Raw genomic sequence first — 9,071 nt, 5'->3', positions numbered from 1 at the left:
GGAAAAGGAGTACTTCAAGGCTGTATATTGTCACCCTACTTATTTAACTTATATGCAGAGTACATCATGAGAAATGCTGGGCTGGAGAAAGCACAAGCTGGAATCAAGATTGCTGGGAGAAATATCAATAACCTCAGATATGCAGATGACACCACCCTTATGGCAGAAAGTGAAGAGGAACTAAAAAGCCTCTTGATGAAAGTGAAAGAGGAGAATAAAAAAGTTGGCTTAAAGCTCAATATTCAGAAAACGAAGATCATGGCATCTGGTCCCATCACTTCATGGCAAATAGATGGGGAAACAGTGTCAGACTTTATTTTGGGGGGCTCCAAAATCACTGCAGATGGTAATTGCAGCCATGAAATTAAAAGATGCTTACTCCTTGGAAGAAAAGTTATGACCAACCTAGACAGCATATTAAAAAGCAGAGACATTGCTTTGTCAACAAAGGTCCATCTAGTCAAGGCTATGGTTTTTCCAGTGGTCATGTATGGATGTGAGATTTGGACTATAAAGAAAGTTGAGCGCCGAAAGAATTGATGCTTTTGAACTGTGGTGTTGAAGAAGACTCTTGAGAATCCCTTGGACTGCAAGGATATCCAACCAGTCCATCCTAAAGGAGATCAGTCCTGAGTGTTCATTGGAAGGACTGACGTTGAAGCTGAAACTCCAATACTTTGGCCACCTCATGCGAAGAACCGACTCATTTGAAAAGACCTTGATGCTGGGAAAGATTGAGGGCAGGAGAAGGGGACAACAGAGGATGAGATGGTTGGATGGCATCACCGACTTAATGGACATGGGTTTGGGTAGACTCTGGGATTGGTGATGGACAGGGAGGCCTGGTGTGCTGCGGTTCATGGGGTTGCAAAGAGTTAGACACAACTGAGCGACTGAACTGAACTGAAGTGTGTTATAAGAATATGGAAAAAAGGAAAAATATACTAGATTTTAAAACATGGATAAGATGGTGAGATGGGTGATGGGGGTTTGGAAATGTTGACTAGGATGGTAAGTAAAACAATAAATAAGAGTGCACAGAAAATTCCCATTGAATGTAGATTGGACTATATTTACACATTTATGTCAAAGTATTTATACATGTACATATGTTAAAAGAAATTTAAAACTGGCATTTACTTATAAAAATTACCATTAATTAAACCCATAATTATTTCACATGATATAAGTATTTTTTATAAATATATTGCTGTCTTTGTACAACTGTGCATTTTAACAAAATTTTATTTGTAAATACTTCTTTGTATATCTATGAGATCTATACAAAGAGCTCATAGATCTTTGTATTTCTATGGTATTTATAATAAATAAAGATTTATTATGCAATCTTTAATAAATCATAATAAATACACAATTTATTATGAACCAATAAATTGCTTCATATTTCCTTCTAGAAAATATATAATTTACCAATTTTCAAATGCCAAATCATGCACATTTTAAAAATCAAGGCTATATTAACATTCTTGTCATAACCATTTTTGTATATACATTTTCCCTTTGTTTTTTAAAAACAATTTCATTACAGTAGTTTAAATTCAGGCTTCCCTGGTGGCTCAGTGGGTAAAGCGTCTGCCTACAATGTGGGAGACCGGGGTTCAATCCCTGAGTTGGGAAGATCCCCTGGAGAAGGAAATGGCAACCCACTCCAGTACTCTTGCCTGGAAAATCCCATGGACTGAGAAGCCTGGTAAATTCCTGGGTATGTGGTTATTAGGTCAAAGGTTATGAACATTTTTATGACTCTTGAAGCATGCTGCCAGATTTTATCCTCAAAGAAGGAAACAATGGATATTATGGATATTAATGGATATTAATACCAGAAATTTGTATCTCCAACTTTTCAAATTGTCCTCTAAAAATTTTTAATATCAAGATATTAAAGGCACATTTTATTGCTTTAGAGATAAAGCTTGATTATTTTTCAATAGAGATAATCTTATCATTCCATTTTTGTTGATGCCTTTGAACTACATTCCCCCTGGACTTTGGCATTACTCTTTTATAAACGGACATTTAAAATGTATTTTAGATAATTACTCTTTTGAGAGCATATGGGAATTTTATGAGGAATAAAGGGATTTGATTTGTGCGAATGGAGTCTTGCCTGGACACTCAGAGTTAGGGACATATAGAAGACACTGAAAAATTCAGGGGAGCGGGAATTCCGTAAGGAAAAGTGCTCGGTAGCTGAGTAGCTACGCTTGGAGATGATTATGTTGCAATGTATTGTCCTTTGCCTCTCTAGCGTTCAATAATCCTGTAAGACTCAGTTTCAGTGTTGCTCTTCCGAGGAGGCTGTTTAGACACTTCCATATTTAAACTTCCATGCTCACACAGAACCTAGGAATGTCCCTGTCATCTTCACTTAACATTCTGTTTTATTACATTTGGGTTATTCATCTCCTCATTGAACTTGAAAACTATGAAGGCTGAAACTGTCACCTAATAGGGTAGTTAACATGTAGTAGGCTGCAAAAAATAATGAATGAAGCAATTTATCTCAAATAGGAAGTGAATGTCTTATATGGGATTGTTGATAATTAAGCTCATTCATATTAGCAGGAATGAACATGGTTGTTCTTTTATTACCCACAAACATTATAAATTTGGGAGGAATCTCAAATGATACATCCACACAGACAGATAACTATATATATAATTCTTCAGTGAAGGGGTTTTTATACCTTGATGTAATAGTCCATTCAATGTGTAACAGTGAAGTAGTATAAGTAATTTGTCAAAAAGTCTGTTGCAGTTGACCATGTGATTCTATGAGAAAATTATATAAAGTAAGCTATTTATCATTTCCTGCTGCTGCTGCTGCTAAGTTGCTTCAGTCGTGTCCGACTCTGTGCGACCCCAGAGACAGCAGCCCACCAGGCCCCGCCGTCCCTGGGATTCTCTAGGCAAGAACACTGGAGTGGGTTGCCATTTCCTCCTCCAATGAATGAAAGTGAAAAGTGAAAGTGAAGTTGCTCAGTCGTGTCCGACTCTTAGCGACCCCATGGACTGCAGCCCACCAGGCTCCTCCGTCCATGGGATTTTCCAGGCAAGAGTACTGGAGTGGGGTGGCATCACCTTCTCCCTTATCATTTCCTAAAGTGATATAATCCTTTAAATAGTTTGTCTTCATATTTTAGTGGTTTTTAGCCTTATATCTACTATAGCTCCATAACTAATATCCTGGGCCCTAATCAAAAAATTATGAATAGAATATCACTGAGAGAGAGCACATAAACACAGTAATCACCATAGAAGGGATACCAGCTGTTTACATATCGGACCTGGAACAAAAACAATAGTAAAAGCTAATGTTTACCCTGTATGTATTAATACATGCATTATATGCCAGGCATTGTTCTAAAGGTTTTATTAATACTTTTAAATCCATTTAATTTTCACAAAACCCTAAGAGGTGTTATAATTACGTGTTGACACTCCAAAATATTCTGGTGTGAACCTAATTAAGTCAGGATACTCAATCACACGGAGCTTATGTGATTACAATTACATAGTCAATGTACCAGGAGGGCCAGTGCTTGGTCTCAGACTTCCTAAATAGTATAATTTAGGTCTATTTTCCTTCCACTGATCATTTTCAGATATTTGGATTTTAAGTTTTAAACAAAAAAAAGAAGAGCTAACATGATGTTGAAAACTTTTTTCTTAATCCAAGTAAGGTAATTAAAAACCAGTGTCTTTTTTTTTTTTTAATAATAGCAATAGCAAAAAAGGAAAAAAAAGAAGTTAAAACCTACAAAAAGCAATGAACAATAACAATAATCTTACATAACATCTATTAACTTTTTTGCTATTACCCAGACACTGTGCCACATTTTACATGGATTATCCTGTTTAATCCTCACACAATCCCACAAAGTTAAGTACCATTATTTTCATTTTACCTTTATCCTTTCACAGGAGAAAGTATATTTTCTTAAAAAAAAAATAGGTAGAAAGGCCATGACTTTAGAATAAAATTTAGACTTTTCAATGGAATAAAATTTAGCTTTTTGAAAATGAACAGTGTGTGTGTGTGTATTTTTGGGTTGCTTGTTTTTCTGTAATCTATAAAACTAATCCATGGGATGATGATGTAATAATGGATACCTGTCATTACACGTATAACCAAAGCCATAGAGCGTGCAAGACCAAGAGTAAACCCTACAGTTAACTGTGGACTCTGGATGACTGTGGTGAGTCGGTGTACATTCATCAGTGGTAACAAGCGTAGGGGATGTTGATCATGGGGGTGGCCATGCCTGTGTGGGGGCAGAGAATATATGGGAAATATCTGTACCTTCCACTCAATTTTGCTGTTAACCTAAAGCTTCTCTAAAAAACCTATCAAGTCTTGGGAATTTCCTGGTGTTCCAGTGGTGGCTAATACTGTGCTCCCCATGCAGACAGCCTGCGTTTGATCCCTGTTCAGGGAAATAGTTCCCACATGTCTTGACTAAGAGTTCACCTGACTCAACTAAGACCTGGTCAGCCAAATAAATAAATGAAAAATTTAAAATAAGTAAGTTATAAAATCTTAAAACACAAAACAAATATCCTTCACCATGGATCAGTATTGGCTAGCCTTGGCCTTAATGCTATATTGCTCGCTCTCCTAACAAAACACAGACAAACTTTAGCAGCTATTTGGAAAACTGAAGCAAGAAAAGACTGCAGGTTCCAGAAGAAGAAATGCTCACTTGACATGCTGAAATACAATGTAAAGCCTTGCTGTATAGTTAAGATATTCTGAGTATAGCAGCAGCCAAAAGACCCAGTTGGCAGTGAGTAAATCCATGTAGCTCTTTTAGAGCAAAGACATCAGTAACCCATTGAGCAAAGAGACAGAGTCATGAGAAATGATTTCTTCTAAAATGGTCTCTAGAGCTACAAAAATAGGACAGTCCTCCAGTACATCTGCCCATGTGGCAAGATTGTTAGTCTCTCTCTGAGATTTTTAACCTTATCCATATATATGGCAAACAACTCCATTAGTAGAGTTATCTGTGACTGCAAACTACAACAATACATTATATATGTGCACTAACATATTTGCTGAATTTTAAAGTATGCAGCAATGTGAGAGTTGGAGTAAGGCTGTTGTTTATAACGTATATCATGAAATGGAGAACAGATGATCTAAGAATGAACATTTGTTGGAGTGATCTCTCTGGGCTTAAATATTTATTTTACTTCCTCTACCCCCCTCCCTTTTTGACAAAGTACTATGTTTTCCAAAATCTACAGTATGAAACCATGGAAAGTTTATGATAAAATCACCTCAAATTGCTACCATAAATTATTACCTCCTACATAGTCTTTTTTCCTGCAATGTGCAATTAATCAAGGAAGCAACTTATTCATTCTAATTAAAAAGTTGGTTCTCAGAGTTTTATTTTAGGTGTGAGAGGGGGTCTTGATTTCTGGGGGTAAAATACATGGTTGCTCAATAGCACATTCTGTATTTTCCCTTCAAGCTTGAGGGTTTTGTATACGAGCCCAAGGAAAGGATGCACCTTGTCCTATTCCTCAGGGCAAGTGGGAACTCAGCACTATAAAAGTTTAAGGTTGGGAAGGCAGTCTTGAAGGTAACAATGTCTTAATAGGCAGTTTACACAGTAGATTTTTGGGAGACACACTCACAAGAGTTGGTTAAGATCAATTTCTAGAGCTCATTAGAGAGGATGAAGATTTATTTTCTATGTTAACTCCTGCAGGGTGTGGTGAGAATCTCATTGCTTATTTCCCAGGTTTTTAAAAAATTTGTTCTGATAAATTATTTCACCCAGAGCTCATTTATCCTTGTGGTGTGATGATTTATCAGTTTACTCATCCATCTGTCTATTCATCCTTCTATCCATGAATCCATCCAACCATCTTCTAACCAACTAATACATCAATGCATCTGTATTGGGCACCTGCCAGATACATACAGTGTAAGTCTTGACAATCCAAATATGAATTAATTGATCTCTGCCTTTGAAAAACACCAAGGTCAATATAGCCATGCAATAACATTTGCTTCGCTCCTTGAATTAATTTTCTAAAACTGGATCATGATAAGATACTTCGAGGGGTCTATCTTGTTATCAGAATAAAACTAGCCAGTGCACAGTTTGAGGTCTTACCTGCATTCATCCTTAATTACTGTTAAAGCCACACTGTGTACCACTTTTCCTTTTCAAGGCCCACACTTTGGCCCAGATACCTACTTCCCTTATATATTCTGTCCTTGTATTTTCCTGTCTCCTGAACCTTATTTGCATTGTTCCATTAGCCCTGAATGGGATTTTTCCAATTCCAGGGCTAAGCTCAAATCCTTCCTCCTTGAGGAATTTATTCTATTTTCTTTTTTATAATCCAGCTGTATATTGTACCTCTTTTGAGGGCCTCCAGCTGTATTCTTCTACAACTAATTATCAGAATGTTCTCTTAAAGCATCAACTTGATCCCGTCACTCCATTTTAAACCAAGTGATGATTTTCTGTGGCCCCTGTAAGATGAAGTTCCAGGTTTTCAGCAAGGCATCTGAGATCCTTTATGGTTTGACTCCAGCCCCAGCAAATCAGGATTGAGTGACATTCCTTGAGCACAGCACATTCTCTTGTGTGTGCAATCCTTTGCACAAATTATCTTCTTTTCCTGGATTGCATCCATTTCCCTTTTTTACCTGATAATCTCCTGATTTTCTTTCAGCTTCCAATTTTGATGTCACTTCCTTCAGAAAATCTTCTTGATTCTTGAAGATTGGGTCAGGTGTCTCTTATGTGTTCCTTTAGTGTCTTGCATTTCCCTACAAAGCACATCAGGTACCTTGTCACATTGACATGCAGTAGGTACCAGCAATTGGTATTCAATGAATGTTTGCTTAGTTGAGAATATTGAGTTGAGCCACCATAATTTCCCTTAGGAAATGTGCAAGCTGGAAATTGACAGTAATGTTCCACCACATGGCCAGACAGCATGCGAGAACTGGTGGGAAGCAGGTGAGCACTGAGGTTAAATATTCCCACCCCAATATGCATACACTAAAGTTTCTTATACAACTTGGTCTGAAACATAGTTTCCACAAGGTAAGGATAACAATTTTCTGTCTAAAATACAGCAGTTATGGATTCAAAGAGTCAAATCACTAAGAGCTGCAAAACCAATTAGCATATGGGGTTCAAGCAGTTCTTTTTTGATTTCATTTGTTCTTGGGGAGTGGATATATTTCCTTGTACCTCAAGAAACCACTAAACTCTAGGTTAATCAATAGAACTCCTCCTTGTAGGCTATGTAAACAGTGAGCATGGCCCTGGGGAGAGGGTCATTTCTGCAGTATATTCAGGTTCTAGTAGTTACTGTAAAAGGTACCCAAGTGTCAACTACAGACTGGCACTTGCCATTTACCTCTACAAGGATTAAATCATGTGCTGCTGCAGCTGCTGATTTTCAACACCCCCAAAAAGAGTTCAGAATGGAGAGCAGAAATGAGGCATTCTGTGCTGGGGCAGGGTGGGGGTAACTGGCAGAACAGGTCTTTGGATAGTTATTTTCAGGAGCTGATTTTACGAGCCCAACACTTTCATCTCCTCATATTTAGAAGTGAAAGTGAAGTCGCTCAGTCGTGTCCGACTCTTTGCGACCCCATGGACTGCTGCCTCCCAGGCTCCTCCATCCATGGGATTTTCCAGGCAAGAGTACTGGAGTGGGTTGCACTAAAATCCTTCATGGTGATGACTGCTCCTCATGACTAGCAGAATCCTGCAAAAAATATGTGCTTCACTGTATGCATCCCCTCTTCACCAAAATCACATATACACTGACCTTTCTCCTCTGTCTCTTTGGAGAAGTTTTGCAGAGGTATCATAGGTGTTGTTTTCCAGGCTGCTGTCCTCATTTTGCCCCAAATAAAACTTAACTTGCCACTCTCACGTTGTGTGTTTTTTTATGTTAACACAAGGGAGCCTAGATCATCAAGACAGGCTCTCTGGAAGTCACCCATTGTGGAAATCTGTAGTGAATGTGTCTGAGTTACAAACCAGAATAAACAAACCTGGGGATTCTTCATAATTTGTGTATGTGTGGGGTAGGAGAGAACTATTATGACTCTCAGGATGTGGTAATTAGTGTCCCATTGGAATTGGTTCACTGGATTTTAAAGGTAATGCCGCTAAATTTCATAATCACAGTTTGGGGAAGATTGGGGGCTTCTGAGTTGTATATCATTAATTAAGCCATACCAATTTACCCCTTCTTTTTCAAATAATCCATAGTTTTCACATTTAAAAAGTGAATTAATATAAACCCATGGAGCATAGGACCTTAAAAAATTATACATTGATTTCTCTGTCTCTAAGCAGGTCCTCGCTATAGGAGTTGCTTGACTCTTCAAAAATCTTCAAAGGGAAAGGTTCCATAACTACTCTTGGTAGTTCTTTGTCTTCCTTGAAGTAATTTAGTTTATTTCTATAATAGTCCTTCCTGCAACAATCTAAAATCCTGTTTTCTTTTTGCTGGTCTTGACTTACAATGACAGCATTGCTTAGTGTGCTATAAATGAAGCAAACTTTCAATTATCTGTGCTAATGGGGTGGGCAAGTGAAGAAGAGCATGGATAAATGAAATTTAGCATAGTCTCCAAACCTCATTTTGGCTATTAGTTTTGACATTTTCTCCAACTAACCTTTCAAAGGGTCTACTGAATTTCATGCCTTGTCTTTTTTTACCTTCTTATCTGGTGGACATGATAATGATCATTGAGATCCCCAAAGGAGAGGGAGACAGTGGGAGAGGGAGGAATCAGGGATGTGGATAAATGGGAGGCTACATTCATGCATTTGTAAAAAGGTTTAGGGTTCTGGCTTACCAATCTGCTTTCTCCAAGTGCTCTATAACTTCATTTAGCATTCTAAGTCGTGAAATCATTGTGCATGCGTGTCATTTAGGATGGGCAAAACGTGCACCTGGACAATATTCTGCACTCAGCAATGGCGATGTATCCAGTCTGAGCTCAAAATCCAGGAACAACCAGGTGCTACGTAGGAGAATGCACTCACTGTTGT

This window comes from Bubalus kerabau, chromosome 16 (assembly GCF_029407905.1).
Source record: "Bubalus kerabau isolate K-KA32 ecotype Philippines breed swamp buffalo chromosome 16, PCC_UOA_SB_1v2, whole genome shotgun sequence".
Classification (NCBI taxonomy): domain Eukaryota; kingdom Metazoa; phylum Chordata; class Mammalia; order Artiodactyla; family Bovidae; genus Bubalus; species Bubalus kerabau.
This window is presented reverse-complemented; position numbering follows the sequence as displayed.